This window comes from Varanus komodoensis, unplaced genomic scaffold, assembly GCF_004798865.1.
Source record: "Varanus komodoensis strain SLA01 unplaced genomic scaffold, ASM479886v1 scaffold7_3, whole genome shotgun sequence".
NCBI lineage: Eukaryota > Metazoa > Chordata > Lepidosauria > Squamata > Varanidae > Varanus > Varanus komodoensis.
This window is the reverse complement of record NW_025336480.1, coordinates 23,761,066-23,777,452: the sequence shown is the minus strand read 5'-3', so window position 1 is coordinate 23,777,452 and position 16,387 is coordinate 23,761,066. Positions and strand designations below refer to the sequence as shown.

The 16,387-nt window shown below is 40.1% G+C and overlaps 1 protein-coding gene across 4 annotated transcripts in view; it reads left to right on the top strand.

Moving 5' to 3' along the window:
- The window catches only part of MACROD2 (mono-ADP ribosylhydrolase 2), a 920,410-nt gene that overhangs the window by 742,245 nt on the left and 161,778 nt on the right, over nt 1-16,387 (top strand). The gene's annotated exons all lie outside the window — the stretch shown is intronic.

The following is a 16,387-nucleotide window of genomic DNA, read 5'->3' as shown; positions in this document are numbered from 1 at the left end:
CCAGACCTGCTTGGGACTCCAGGCAGGCCCCATGTGGCTCACAGGCTGGACATTCCACTGAACCAGAGTGAACCAAATGGAAGGTGAGAATGATGAGCCTTTGAGCCTTTCTCCTTCAGCTCGAAATTGCTTTCCAACTGCCTTTCTCCTTACATGGTGTACCCCTGGATGGAAAAGCAGTTTGGAGGTGAGTAAAAGTATGGAATGGCCATCCATTCATCTGCTTGCATTCACAGCCTCCAGAGGCTGCATTTCTTCTAACACAAAAGAGTCAAGGTGGAGACACACACAAATATGTGTCACACTTAGCTGGTCCTGAACAAAACCATTGCAGGCTCTTTTATTCCTTCTTTCTATGAGAAGAACATGGTGCCATTCTTGCCAGATCCCAGCATCTCAAGATACAGCTTGAAATGTGCTGGTCTGACATTCAATAGGTAAGATGATAGGCAGGCAAATATTTCATAGATATGATATTAGACAGTGTTCTGGAGAATGTTAAAAATGTCCTTTCACTTGATATGAAGTGACAGAGTTGGTGTTGTGAATGCTATAAATGGGAATTGGGAGGAGTGTGAGAGATGGTTGTCCTAGAGCAAGAGATAAAACTAAACACAGAATAATATGGATAGTAAAATTTAAAACTGTATGATTGACTATTGATTATAACAAACTGTTTCATTCTGTCATTTAGCAGATTCTGTCAAACTAGTAAATAGTGATGCGAAATTTAGTGGATCTGGTTATGTAGGTACTTGGGTGAAATTTGGGTGACAAATAATGTGTGTGCTCGTGTGTGTGTATCTATCTTAGAACTTGCCATTGTTGTTGAACTTGTTGCCACGTACATCTGTTTGAAGGTGCCAAGGCTGAATCATGGATAGTGGTCTGAAGTGAGCTAGAAGCTGCAAGCCAAAAGCCATGGGAAAAACCAGTAGTATGACAGAAATGGAGATTGATCTCACTATATCACAGTAGAGGTACCTTCAACTTAATTCACAGAGCAATTCAAGAAACAGTGGAAAGTTCAACAGGTCATATCCAGTGAAAGTCTGGGAGGTTTTTGATTTATTATTTATTACATGTATATATTTCTCATTAGTCAAAGCTCTCTGTATGGCTTACAAGACAAAGCTTGAAATCATAAATTACAATAACTTAGGAAAACGTGATAAAAGTTGATAGGTTTAAAGCAGAATGAAACCCATGTAGTAACCAACATAAAAGCTACCAGCCATGTAGAAATCTAAAACCATATTGACACATTTTTAAGATTGAAGAGGTCAACAGCCTGGTCATAGGTCCTCCAAGATCACAATGTAGTTACAAGGTAATCCTCTCTGGGGAGTTCAATCCACAATGAGGGTGCCAACACTGAAAAGCCCTTCTTTCTACTACCTGCTTCTCTCAGGTATTTGAATTCCTCAGAAGGCAGACTTGATTTTTCCTTCTTCTCTAGCCTAAATCTAAAATAGTTCTATTCTAAAACAGAATATCTGTTTAAAGAATTAGTGGATTTCATATAAAATCATAACATGTTTTCTACTTAGCAGTAAACACTTACCCTGCATCAACACTCCGGAGCTCAATCTATGCTTAGAAACTTCCTGCACACTTTTTTTAGATGTATATTTTGGGGTACAAGCCTTGACAGTGAATAGAAGTAATGAAAAACATGAAAACTGGAGCAGAAGTGAAAATTGCTCAGCCAGTATCCAGTATCTGCACATTTTTTTTTAATTTAGTGAATGGCATATATTGCCAGGGAATCTACAACATTTACACACAGCAGATCTTCTGGTGCCTGCAGTTTCCAGTCTGTTATTGTGCTGGTAAACTAGCTTAGCACTGCTTGGCCAGCGATGTTCTTGTTGAAGTCAGTTCATCCAGAGCTTTTCTTCACTGATCCTCTGCCAAGCGTGTCCAGGCAGATCCAGCTCCAGTGCCAGTGTTCGTGTCTTGAAGCTCAGACCCCACCTCTGCCTTGTACTGGGTTCCTGGACAGGTTCCTTCTCTTTCTGTTTCAGCAGTTCGCCTTTTAGGAAGCAAGTTATTTATGAGCGGCCATGCCTGCCATGGGAGAGTGCCCGCAAGATGCTGAGCATGCCCACCTTACGGTGGAGACCCTTTAAGCCAGGCAGTCAGTAGCCACAACTACTGCTGCTTCAGCCTCTGATTGCAGCAGGCATTGTGCAGGCAAAGAAGCAACACTATCTGCTTACTGAGAAAGTGCCCAGTCTACTGAGACCAATGAGCATAATATAAAGGGGAAACAGGAACATGGAGTAAGAAGGATATTTGAGCTGTGGGTTACAGACAGAGATAATCGCTGGGAATATGAAGCTGTGGCCGTTTAGGGAAGACCACATGAAGCATTTTCATGTCTGTCAATATATGGGAACACTCTAGGCTTAGGAGATTTGTGTGTTGTGGGGAAATGTGCTGTGGTTAATGAGTGAAGTGACAGCTGATGTCCAATTTATGAAATGTGAGCTGTGCATAAATGTGTATCAACTACATGGTTTTCTTGCTTGGCAACCTCTAAAGTTTTTTTTTCCAATTGCTAATATGGGCCTGATTTGATATGGTTGCATTAAGTGGAGACCACCTCATTTTGTATGGTAGGAAAACGTTGGACAAGTGCAAGATCTAACAAAAGTGGGTCACTTTTCTGTTTCATTTATTCCTCTGGCATGTTGCCTCACAACAGGGCTTCCCATTAATAATGAAGACATTTTGGAGACATAATATTAGCAGTCAGATGACTTTATTTAATTGGCATACTATTGTATTCCTATAAATTCTGTCAGGAACCGCTGTGAGAGGCTTTGAAGGTTTGTGAAAGAAAAAGCAGTGAGGCCCTTAAGAAAAGAAGTTATTTTAAGCTAAAGGTTTTAAGATTCCAGGTTTCCTGCATCTGGCAGAGAATTAACTAAAATGCTTTGAGTTTCTTGCCTTCAAGAATGCTAATGTAATGAGCCTATTAAGTTGTCTCTGTGGGAACAAAGCATAAGCTCTGGCAGGACCAGGCCGAGGTACTGAGCATTTCAAATGATACGAATTTGAACGACTTAATGACACATCCTTTTATTTATGGATTTCATCCAGTGCTCCACTTCACGACTCAGGATAATGACTCTGACAATTAGTTTAAGAGATAAATTCTATGTGTTATTGAGGTATGCCTAGTAATTACTGGATTTTTGTTTTTTCCCCCTCATTCCCTCAAAACTGGTTCTAAAAAATGAATACCTTTCTCTTTTGTCATAATGAAAGCTCTAGGTTGAATAAAGGAGAATGGCATTTTCAGAAAATGGTTGACGGGGGACATGTGGGTTTGGGGCACAAGATACTCATTAAACATGTTGAACTTTTTTTCATTTCCAAGTAAGTTTTTCAACATCAGATAAATGTGTTACCTATCAGAAATCCATACTGGAAGGATCCTGGAAGCCAACTGAAAGGGTTGCGTGGAATGACCTAAGCCAGTGATGGAGAAGCTTTTAGAGACCCAAGTGCCCAAACTGCAACCCAAAACCTACTTATTTATCGCAAAGTGCCAACACTACAATAAAACCTGAAAACTGAGGTTTTAGTTTAGAAAAAACACCTCACAGCCAGTCCAAGGAGATACACACACACACACACACACACACACACAGTGCTTTTTTTTGTAAAAAAAAGAAAAAGGTGCCGGAACTCACGTCATCGCCGGCAGTAAGCACACACACCAATCCCAAGCCGAGCAGCAGAGCAGTGTCCGGAGCAGCTTTCTCTCACTATCAGATAGCAGATTGCAGACACAATAGCAGCCTGCAGGCACTATGTTAATGATGTTTGCTGCTGATCTGCTAAGCCAAAATCACTTCGTAAAATCCATTGAAAAAAAGGTGCCGGAACACCATACCCCTGCGTTCTATGACAAAAAAGCCCTGTGGCAGCACACTGACCGGCCATGCGAAAGCTCAGATGAGTTATGGCTAATGAGTCACGGCTCGTGATGTCATCGGCTGGCGCCACTACTCCTTTCCGAGCATGCACATGGCCCCTATGTGCACTGTTATCCAATGCTCGGCTGCTGGGGCGATGCTAGGGTGACTTGGCTCGTGTGCCAACAGAGAGGTTGGCCACCGCTGACCTAAGCCCTGTAGTCATGGTGTAATGGCATCACTATAGTCATTGCACAAGAAGAATCTAAAAATGCAGGAAGGTGTGTTGGTCCATACCGGTAAACTAACTCTACCAGCTTCTGTCTCCTCTTTCATAAGGCTAAGTGGTCTTGGTGACAAATGACACCAGCATGGGTGCTACTAAAAAGGTACAATATGTGCCCTTGGCTATGTTACATCACTGTCGCAAAGGAATGTGTCTTAGTTAAGCTAGTTATTCCATGAAATTGTTTGCTGTGATAGCTTGGAAAGGGTCCCTTTCAAAGGGGTTGATCAAGTAGAGGAGCCATGGGTGGCTGGAATGTTTTTATGAGCTTTTGCAATGGAAGTAGGAAGGGACAATGTAAAGAGATTTCTGGAAAAGGAAGTTTTCAGTAAACATGTAGCTCCATCTTTAGTTTGTAAATACTGTCACAATAATGTAGGATGGCCACTACTTACAGAGATGTGTTCTCAGTAGGGATGCATGAATATTTGATGCAGTCCTCATTCCCAAACCAACCAAATCTGCAGCTCCTGGGATATGTGCAGATTAGAACAAACTTTTCCTTTGCACACCTCTGAATTTTCCAGTGCGGTTCTCTGTTCAATCAATGACCCCAAATCCATGTAAAATACATGTTTTATCATACAACATCTTTAGAAATGCATATTGAGAAATATATCCATAATTATGCATGTAAATAGCTTGATCATGCAGTTTCATTTTAAAATCACAGATAAACGTGCTAGAACTGACTTATGAATGAACTAGTAAAACGGACATTAATGAGAAATAGATTGCTATGTCCATCCCTAGATCTCCCTCACATTTCTCTCAGAATTCATGAGACATCTGACTGGCTCAGCAGAATCTCCAAACTTCTCCTTCAACATCCCTGGCATTCAAACTGTCCTTATTACTTTAATAGTTTTATTATATGAATATTCTGCATTCTGCCCCCCAGACTGGTTACATGGTGAGAAAAAAAATGTGTACTTGATTCTCCATGATGCAAAGTCAAACAGTGTTATATTCATATAACTGTCAACTGCAATTATAGACTTGCTTACCAGGGAGTAAGTCCTGTTGAACTCCTTTGCACCCATTTCTGGGTATACATGTCTACAGTTCAGTTGTCAGTCCAAAAATGTACATAAAGCTTCTCTAGGCCACTTCTTTCCTGCTAAAGCAGAATTCAGCCAAGCAACTTCTGCAGGATTCAGCAAGTTGGTTACATGAGGGGAGTACAACGGTACGCTAAAGGGCCCTGTCAGGCCCATGGCACGTTTTATAATGGCTGTTTGGTGCGCTGAGGTTATAAAAACAAATTTCACAAAATGAATAATTTTTTGTCACTGAACAGCATTGCAAAGTGGGTTAGCACATGGTTTCTAACATTGTTTTAACTTAATACCATAGGAGTCTAATGCCAATTTTTATGCTCACTTAGTTTGCCAGCGGATACATTTCAGTTCTTGCTATTATGATCTGTTGCTTATAAAATTCACCTGGACATTTTTCTTTTCAGAGACAGACTATTTGAACCTGTATCTATCTTTGCAGCACAGAATGTATTTAAATGTGGAGAAAATTCCTGTTATTGTGTTCAAAACCGAACAGCTAACAGTGATATACCATCCATTTGTACTAAGAAGTAAGCCCTATTGAGTTCAGGGAGACTTAACTCAGCATATTAAGTGTATCTATGATTTCAGCTTAAATCTTGCATAGGGTCCTTATATTAGTGTAATGGTTTCTAATTTATACTGCAGTGTGTAAATTCTATGAATTCAAGTTAGATGGGGGTGTGGTTGTGATTTCATGTCATGTTCTATTTAGGTATTTTAAGATTGATGCCATCCATGCATGTGGTAGCAAAAGGGCAGTAACGTTTTCTGAAATAAAATAGTAAGGCTCTCTCTAGGTATGTGATACCTTGTTTTATTTGTTTATGACCTTCTCCTAAATGTTGCATAAAATTATATGCATGGTTATGTTGGCAGATGTTGGAGAAGATGATGTCTCCTTAGTTCTAACAAATATAGGATTAAAGCGAAAGCGCGTGTGTATACAGCTGTAGAACTGCTCCTAGATAAAAGAGAACAAGAAGGAACCAGGCCAAGGATGAGTGTTTGAACAGCATCTTGAAAGGGTCATCCATAGATAAGGCATGAAAAGAGGCAGGAGAGCTCCCAGACTTGTAAGGGAGGGGGCCTAAGAGAAAGTCTTCATGTGACAAGTTAAACTCAAAAAGGCTTTGTTCTAACTGCATCCTGCATAGTTTATTTATTAATTTATGTCTGGGTCAGGAGCATAAGCATAAGTTCTAAAATGTCGTAATTCTGCTAAATGTGAATAGAGACTTAATAGAGTCTTGACTTCTGCCATGCGATGTGATCTCCTAGAAGCTGACTTTAAAGGCTGTTGCAAAACTGATTCAGAATGCAAGTACCCCATTATGGGTGGGAATGTGGTGCACTGAACACAATCTCATCAGTTTTAAATGCAGTTGGCTTGGTCAATGGCTGCTCTGGGAGCCTTTTTGGTTAAACAGTGGCATACAAATAGTTTAAGTATGGCTACCATATTGCTTCCAAGCCATATTCATGCACTGGTTTGAATTGGCTCAAGGGTCTAAGTGGTTCCAGATCTTTGAATTCCATATGGCACTGCCTTCACTTTGAGATCAACTGATGTCCCACTGCAAGGAGCGGGGCCTTTTCTGGAGTGGTACCAGAGCTATGCAACACTTTCCACATCAGTTTCTCCCCATTCTGTGGTACTAGGAATTATCGGAGGTGTCAGACTTGCTGGCTTGGTGTTGATCACTGCATCCAAAAAGTCACAACATCCCACAACAAACTTTTAAACTTGCGTATTAATTGCAACTGTAATGAACGGGTCCAGTTGTATGTAAGTTTCTTCTGCTGACCACTGATATAGGATATGGAAATTCTGAGATAATGTTAACAATGACAGCTTGCCCAGAGAGTGTTATTCCACAAAGCAGAATTCTTCTATTTTCAAGAAGAGCTAAGATCGCAATGTTATTTTTAAATTTTTAATGATTTTTTAAAAATTAGAAAGCATTGAGTTCTATAATATGTACAGAAATAACAGAAATGTGGCAGTTTAACAGTATGTCCATGAAATATATATATACACATTTCCTATTCTTTTTGGTGTAATCTGTGCTGTCATTCTTTTGATGTTGGGAGAACTGCCTGTCCTTTATTACCATTTTACAATAATTTAGTTAAAATTATACAATGAAATTGCTAACCCCATACGTCAAAACCAAAGCTGTCCAAAAAGAGGAGAAAGGTTGATCCCATACTAATGATCTCTTACAGTTGTTCTTTTATTTTTTGCATAACAGAACTGTGTATTTTTGTTTGTTTGTTTGTTTTCTGGACTCATCATTTTCCATCTGAGTCTACAGAATCCTGGGGTTTCTCAGAGCATGTCAGGGATTCCTCAAAGGGAAGGTCAGCAATGTTGGGCAACTTGCCCACCATCAGCAGTCTTCCCGGCCACCGGATGTGCTCAAGGATTCGCACATGAGATGACGGAGGCTTGGCCATTGTGCCATACTCATTGCAATGCAAAGATTCTGTGCCATAAACACACTTTTTCAGGAGCCTTCCTTTCCTGTGCTGCTCTTCCCCAACGTTCCTTCTAAGCAAATAAAGACAAAAAGCTTTCTAACTAATGTCTTCATTATGTTAAAGCTGGTCAGCCAGAATGACTTTGTAGTACAAAAGAAGAGCTTTGCAGAAGTCAGTAATCACAGACATAAGCAAAGCTAGAGTACTGTCCATTTTGAAAATGCTCATTAATGATACAAAGTATTTCCAGAATTCCTTGCCATTGGCCATGCTGGCTGAAGTTGATGGTTGTCCAGAACATTGTGAAGAGCCCTGTTTAAGGAGGGCTGGTCTAAAGTGTTCCCTAGACAGCTGGATATGATGAATGTCATGGTTTATGAGACACAGTGTCCTGCAATCAGCATTGTCTTGCAGGGTATTATCAAATTTACTGAATATCGGAATGGAACATTTGCTTTTTGGAGCTCATTAATGATCAGCAGTAAATGTCCATATAATAGATTCCCTTTAAAGAGTAAGGATTTCCAGGGATATTTGCAAGTAGCAAAGTTCTCTGTTTTGGTGTGTCCTTTTGTTTATATACATGCGTGTGTGTAGATGCAGCTTGAACATTACGGAGTTAATTGGAAGCCAAGACAGCTTTAAATCACAAAAACAGGTATCTTCCATCCGTGGGTGTTGAGGGATAGTTGAAACAGAAGGAATCATATTAGATCCATAGCTGAACAACCAAGGCATGTACTAGTTTATGATCTGAACTTGCCTATTCTCCAAATACTATTAACTATGATCAGCATTAATTAAACAAGTAGAGGGGAAATCGGCTTGTGGCAGTGTACCTCACCATGTCTAAGGGAAAGCTAACACGGAGAGGCTGCCTCTGGAAAGGAATGTTTCGGCTGAGGTCTGAGATCTGAAACAGTTTGCTCTAAGTTTTTTTTTCTAAAATGGCAAGCAAAACCTTAACAGGTATAAACAGATTATAAGTCACTTTTTGTGCAGTGGTTGCTGTTTCCAGATGTTGGGCTGGGATTGTCTTATTGGGGGGAGGATGGTCAGCACTTATGTTAATTTGATTGTCTTCTCATCGTTCTATGCTTGGGATGTATATTTGTGAAAAATAATGTGCACACAAAAGCTGGGTTTTCTGAACCATTATTTCAAATGTAATTAAACGTTTTACTGAAATGGTCCCACTCCCCCATTTGACTTTCTAACTAGCATACTTTTATGTGTGGTATCAAAGTATTCTTCAATGCCCCTGTTTTTTTTTTTTTTCTTTCTTTCTTGCCTCTGGTCTTCAGCAACTGTTTCTATATTTGAGACACTGATGTGAAGTTGCTAATGTGAAATTTCACTTGCAGAAACTAGAATCACAGATCTTTATTGCAACCCTACCACATGCAAAAAAATTAAAAAAATCTAAATTGATTACCAGTGCATTTTAGTTTACAAAAGAAGATGAAGAAGAAATGAAACAGCAAGATTATAAGGAACAAAGTCAAGCTAGTCAGATTAGAAATAATGAATTGGCTGCCATCCTTTGCATCTGAACTTTAAAGGCTGATTCAAACATTACAGCTGTTCTACAGAGAGAGTGAGAAATTATTCCATGTTAGCAACAGATACTCATGAGGCCCAACATCATGTGCATTCCCACGGGGAATATCGTACCGTGCAACCCTCCCAACCAGCACTGTTTCTTTGTGTCCCTGGTTGTTTATAACTGTGCCATAGCATAGGTTCTCTGGGGGCTCTCAAAACACGTACAACATTAGAATTCAATGCAAACCAATACATGATAAAAATACAGCACTATTAAAAACCCAGATTTTAAAACTGAGAGTCCCAAACCATGAAACATTAGTTATTTAAAAACCCTGGGTAAGCCAAAAGGCCTTGCCTTTGCACTGGAAAGACAATACAGATGTTTCCAAGTGACCTTCTCTTGGAAGTTGGTTGTACATATAAACAGGGCTTAACCACCTCTCTTCATTTGTTTGAAACACTTCGGACCAGGTAGGGTGGCTGCTTTCAAGGACAAAAGAGGAGAGCTTTGCATACAATTTAGTTGTGCTGCTTTATATGTATGGATTCAAATAAAAAATAAAAGCACAGTACCCTGCACCACAGTGGAGGAAATTGTCATCCTGAGGCCTGTGAACCTGCTTAGTTTGCTGTCAAGGTATTAATTAATTAATTGCTAATGGGCAATTTTCAGGCCCCGGCTCCCCCTTGCTCTGGTTCTGGACCTCCAAACCACACTTTGACTGAACCACCCTTCAAACAGAGAATGCCTTCAAACAGTGGACAGTTCTCTGTGAAGTAGGAGACAAGGCTCCCTTAGGAGCGTCGGACTTGAAAGGAGATATTTAAGTTTGGGCATGCACATTGGCAGTTGTCAGTGTCTGTTTTGGAGATTATGTGATCAATCCACTCTAGTGGATAAGTATTTTTAATAGATACCATCCTTGTGTGGAATTATTTTCAGAAAGCAGCGAGACAGATAGATGACTTTGAGGCAAAAATCACACATGACAGAACAACTTAACAGAAGGGTGCAATCCACTCTAGACCAGAAATAATATCTGTTGGGATCGGAATAGTTAGAATCCAAGGAGTTACTTTAGGGGCTTCAAAGGCTTTGGCCATGTCCAGATTTTTTCCCTTGGCAGGGCAAGCTCTACCATTGACAGAATGATGATTTTGGGTGATATGAAGGGACGGGACATTTTAATTAATTTATATTATTACTAAGGAAGTTTTATTCACAAGGAACGATACTCGGGATTTTCTGCCTTAGGTGCCAGAGGAACTTGACCAGCTTTAAGTATCACATAGCTTGCCTGCAAGCAGAAGGACAGGTTTACTGTTTCCCCTCAAGCAGTAAAAGGCCTTGTCTCAGCTCCAGGTGGGCCCCAAATGCCATGTCACAAACGGCTTAGGAAACTGAATGTCAGGATATGACTGTCACATAGTTTCTATGTTCAGGTGACAGAAAAATGCAAACTGAAACCTCCCTTTTGTGTGCAGAAGTAGGTGGTGCAGTCCTTTGGTCCTAGGGGACTGTCTGCAAACAAGTTCCCCATAAAATACCCCCCACCCCCGGCCACCACACATACACGCGTGCATGTGCATGCTGGTGTTTGCAGATATATGCCATCAGGGCAAAAACCCAGACAATACTCCTTTATCTACAATCCACAGAAGAAGAATGTGAATCCAGATCTTGGTGAACAAGCTCTGAATACTGAACAAATAGGCCCCCTGAAGAGAAGAAAAATCTTTTGCATGCAGAGAATCCCTGGCTCAGAAGATAATAACTACTCACCACAAATATACACCTCCAATTGCATTAATAAAATAATTGACTTTTTTCAACAGAGTATGATCCCCTCAATCAATAGGGAGACACACAGTTTGATCACAGTATGGGCCTGCTATGGCCTGTGGCTTATTGCAGAAAACTAATATAATTATTTTATCCTTCATGATTTGTTTGTCTGTTGTCCTGCCTAATCAGTCAGTTCAATCTTAACTAACATGTTTTGAGGAGCAATTTCCTTGCAATAGGGATAATTGCATAGACTATTCTTATTAGCCACTTGTCATTTGGAGGATGTGGTGAGTTTAAAAACATAACAGCTGGTTTACTAGCAAGTCACGCTTCAGCAAAAAGCAGAAAAGCAGCACTGTGCCATGAACAGCATGTTAAAAAAAGGTCATCTAGTTGCCTGTCTTACTTTATTCTGTTTCCTGTCTACTTGCCTTAAATCAAATAAGCTTAAGTTTGAGACAGCATCTTTATTTAACCTTCAGAAGTGTCTAGATTGCACCTCAGACCTGGGTGTAGTAATGTGCATTATACAAATTCTATGTAATCTAGTCTTTGATTGCCTGTAATATTAGCTGAGGCAAAGTAACCACAAAGGATTATATCATGTACTCCTGAATATAATGTTGAGAAATACCCTGTCTGACACATTGAACCTAAATGGCTTTTTAAATGAATTGTACAAATTCATGGTGCAGAATTATGCCAATAGCCAGCCACCACAATATTAAATACAATATCCATGCCTGGTGACAACATTCTGTATGCTAATAGAGAACTTGTTCTTTCAGTGAATCCTGGATCTTTCCTACATAATGTTGTTACCTGGCTGTAACTAGTTTCTGGATCATTGCAGAATTAAGATTTGGGCAGTGCATGAGTGTTTCCTTTCCTGCTTTTCTGATGCATAACCTCTAGATGGCACTGTAGTAGCACAGAATAATACAAACACACAGGAGGAAACTACACTTTCTTTCACTTTCACAATTAAGTGCCATATTTTCCCTGCTCCCAAAAACCAACCCAACCTTGTTGAAAGTGCTGATTAGATATAGAAGCAAAGCTGGAGATTCACACCATCATCTAAAGAAATCATAAATAACCACGAGTCAGGAATATTGAGCAAGTGATAAATGCCTTGTATAGAAAAGCCTCTTCTACTCATCTGGTCCCATTCCCACTGTGGAACTGGCCCAGTTTTCTTCTCAGCAAGCCTCTCCCAAGAGCTAAGATACAGATGGAAATGGGGAGGTGTTTGGCCTCTTGGGAAATGGACCAAGTGGCAGAACAAAACAAGTGTGTGCTAGTTACAGAGCACAGGCTCTTCATGGGAGGTTGCGGGAGAAGGAAATAGCCCGAAGGGACAGTTGGTTACCATCTAGCAGTCGGGGGAGTGTATGGAAGTTCCTATCCTACTGGGAGCTTGAAGCTGGGACCCAGGGCTCTTACCGAGAAGCCAGCTAGGAAGCTGTGGGGCAGATAAGGAACGAAGTCCACTGATGAGACAGCCTCCCTCTCCGGTCCACTCAGGAGGTTTGGGGACTACCTGGAGCAGATTTGTAAGTGCACACGCGCTGTGGGAGTGGGGGGAGGAATGTCATCTGTTTCAGGAGCAGACAGCAGGTTTAGCCTTACGAAAGAAAAGCAAGTGCATGAGGACATGGCAGGGGCATCCTAACATAGTAGGTTAAAAAGTTTTATAAGATTGGGTTAACTCAATAATTTAACATTCCAGCCACACAGCATTAGAAGTAATATAATATTTGTGACTTCATTTTCACATCAAAGTTAGGAATGTGAAACATTTTTGTAACTTATGTGCTAGTGTCAAACCTTCATACTTTATTTTGACTATATTTTAATGTGATACTTTAAACATATCACACTTGTAGAACATCTGGGATTAAAAGATATATTGAAATTTGTTTCAATTGAGCACAGTCAGCATCAGCTGCTTGTGGTTCTTATTTTTAGAAGGAAAGATGTGCTACTTCTATCCCAAAAGGCAAGCTTGCCTGCTGGGTTTTTATACACAGAAAAGTTCTGTCAAGATTGGTCTAAGGAGAAGATATCGTCTCTCGTCCTGACACTTGGCCAACTTGGTGTTGTTTGGCATATACTCACAGTAGAGATGGGGAAGGATTTCAAAAATTAGGAGCTTCAGGACTATACTCACCCAGTTGGGAAATCCCTGAGCTATTATGAGACAAACCAAAGCCCAAGTCTAAGTCCTCCATTTACTATGCACGTATTTTATATTTTAAATCAGAATACAAGGAGGAAGGTTGGTTGCTATTAGTTCCATCATAGATAGAAACATTACTAGTAAGTAATTCATTTCCTAGCAGTACTTTCTGAAAAGGCTGTTCCTTTGCAGCAATTTGTACTTTATTTAAGACACAGGTCAAGATATTATTATTATTATTATTATTATTATTATTATTATTATTATTATTACTACTACTACTACTACTACTACTACCACCACCACCACCACCACCACCACCACTACTGCTAAAGGTCCTAATAAAACTGTATTTGGCAGCAAATTCAGTGCAGTCTTGCCTTTGCTCTCCATGTATCCATTCCTTCTGCTTCCACTTGTCAGCATTTTGGTTTCCAAAAGGATTATGTCTTTGATGAACAAAGCCAGCAAATGCACACTGCTGAATTTGCATAAGGCAGAACAGCAACTGACTGGCAGTTGTTGATAAAGATGTATCACCCTCTGGTTTTGTTTTTCTGCATCCATGTGGAGGTGAACTGGGAATGGGAAGGCCTTTTTATCTCTTCCACATGGATTGTCTTCTATGAACAATAAAAACACTGCAGGAGTGGGCCTTCACTTCTCTCTCTCTCTCTCTCTCTCTCTCTCTCTCTCTCTCTCTCTCTCTCTTTAAAAAAGCATTTTATAAAGACTTGATTAATTTCCAGTGCTTCTGAGGTTTGTCTTCTGTTAGAATCTTCAAGAAAAAAGAAAGGAGTGGAGTACTAAAGCAATCAGTTCAGTATTGCTTGCTCTATACCAACCCAAGTCAGGCTAAAAGACCCAAGGGGTAGCTTTCAGCCATTTATCATGGATATTAATTGTGCTGCTATCATTTCCTTGCAGGGTTGCAAGATTATGAGGACTGCAATGCTCATTTCAGCCTTTTGAAAATGGCTCTTTATTTACTATGGCTTAAATAAAGTGATCAACTCACTCAAATTCCACATAGCCCACTCTTGACCTCCTTAACACGATCCTTTTACCTAGTTGAGATCTATGCTAGCATCAAGTTCTTACGCTTTTCTGGGGAGGGGGATAATGTTTCATTAACACAGTATGGCAAACTCAGGTGAGTCTTTTGAGCTGCGGCAATTAAGAGGCAGTGCTGTGTGTGGCCACAGTGTGGAAACAGATAAGTTACCTGCCCGAAAGATTGAGTCCAAGACAGAGGTGGGATCTGAGTCTCCGTGCAGTAAACAACTCTGCACTAATAGAAGCAGTTTTCAGAGAGCAACCACAGCTGCCAGTTAGAAAGTGGAATACAAAATTTCATGGACAGAGTGGGGCAAGAAAGGTGTCCAGACACCAAATTGCCCACCCTTGTTTCTAAATCACAATCATAGTAGGAGATAGCTAGATTTAGCAAAGTCCCATCTGTTGCCAATAAGAAGTGTGGGTGAGCAAGGACCATTTTCATGAAAGACCATTGTGAATAGAAAAGGCAGGAACAGACGGTGAGCCTCAACACACTTGAACCCAAAGTTTTCCGCACCAATTTCGCAGTGATCCCAGATGCCAGCAAGATTTTATTTAAATAAGTGGGCATGGTAGGGCACTGTATTTTATGTTTGAAATTATATTTTATGTTTGAAACTGTTTTAAACTGTTGTGAGGGCTTTGACTGTTTCATGGTATAAAAATGTAATTATTAAATAAATCAATATGAAATTGCAAAGACTAAGTCCTCCCAAAAAACCCAACTGTGGTTGGGGGTGTAGGATGGATGGACAACACAATCTCCCACTCACTTACACAAAGGTCCTTGTTTTGTTATAGAAAACGGTTATGAAATCCAATAAGTAATTGCAAGTTTGTAATCTGAGGTTTATAGAGCATAAGCTTTGGAATCAATAAGACCTCTTTGATGTTTTTCATCTTAGATAGTTTCAAGGATTTCACAAAGTCCATTGTCCACTGCCTTATTTTGATATGGTGGGACATTTTGTAAATCTCTCTTAAAATTTGTCTGCCTGTCATAGAATTTCATAATCAAAAAGTCATAGATCAAAGCACAAGTTCCACGTTAAACTGCCAAAAGCCAAGTGGACATAAAATGTGCATATTTGGGAGGCACATTTGAAAATACACTAGCTAGAAACAAATTATTGATTTTGGACTGAGTTTTGCAAACCTTGCCAATCCTGACTGCTGTCTTTATATCATAGGAAGTGTTTATTGTGTTTAGGTTAGAAACTCAGATCCTGTTTCTTCTGAAATGTCTGTTACCTTGATAGTCACTCTTCCACTTTTTGTTTACATAAATGCTTTCTGATTAAGGGAGTATGAGAGAATACAGACAGATAGCATTTGGGAACCCAGCTGGGGATAGAGGCTAAGCCTGTGCTCCCCTGACACTGGGATCACCTGTGCAAAAAAGTACAGTGCACCCATTTCAAGAAATCGTTAATTATACGAAAACTCTTCCTTCCTTTCTTTTTAAATAGTTGATCGGCCCAGGAGCTGGGGTCATGTATCTTTCTCACCCTCCAGTGTAACAAACTGCATCTCTTTACTTTTCTAGAGGACAAAGGTGAGAGTAGTGGAAAAGCAACACATATGGTTCACTCTGAATTAACATAGGAGAAAGTAAGTGGGGCTTATTGATGAGTGTTTGGGATGGCAGATTTTTGTCCTCTTCTCAGTTGTGTTTCCACTGTTCATAGACTGCAGTCTTTTTATTGCTTCCCTAGAAATCAGTGGCTGTTATTAATGTTCGTGGAATAAAGGTGAGTCATCGTATAGAGGGGCATTTTGAGAGTGTGATACCACTAATACAGTGGTGGTTATAGTGTTGGACTAGAAGTGTTGGACTGGAAGATGTGGGTTCTAGTCCACACTCAGCCATGAAGCTTACTGGGTGACCTTGGGCCAGTCATGGACTCTTAGTCTAACCTACCTCAAAGGATTGTTGCTGTGTGGATGGAGTGGAGGAAACGTATATTGGAAGTAGAGTGGAGGAATACTATATTTGGTTACTCTCAAGAAGTCAAAAGGCAAGATGTAAATGCAGTGCAATACTGTTGT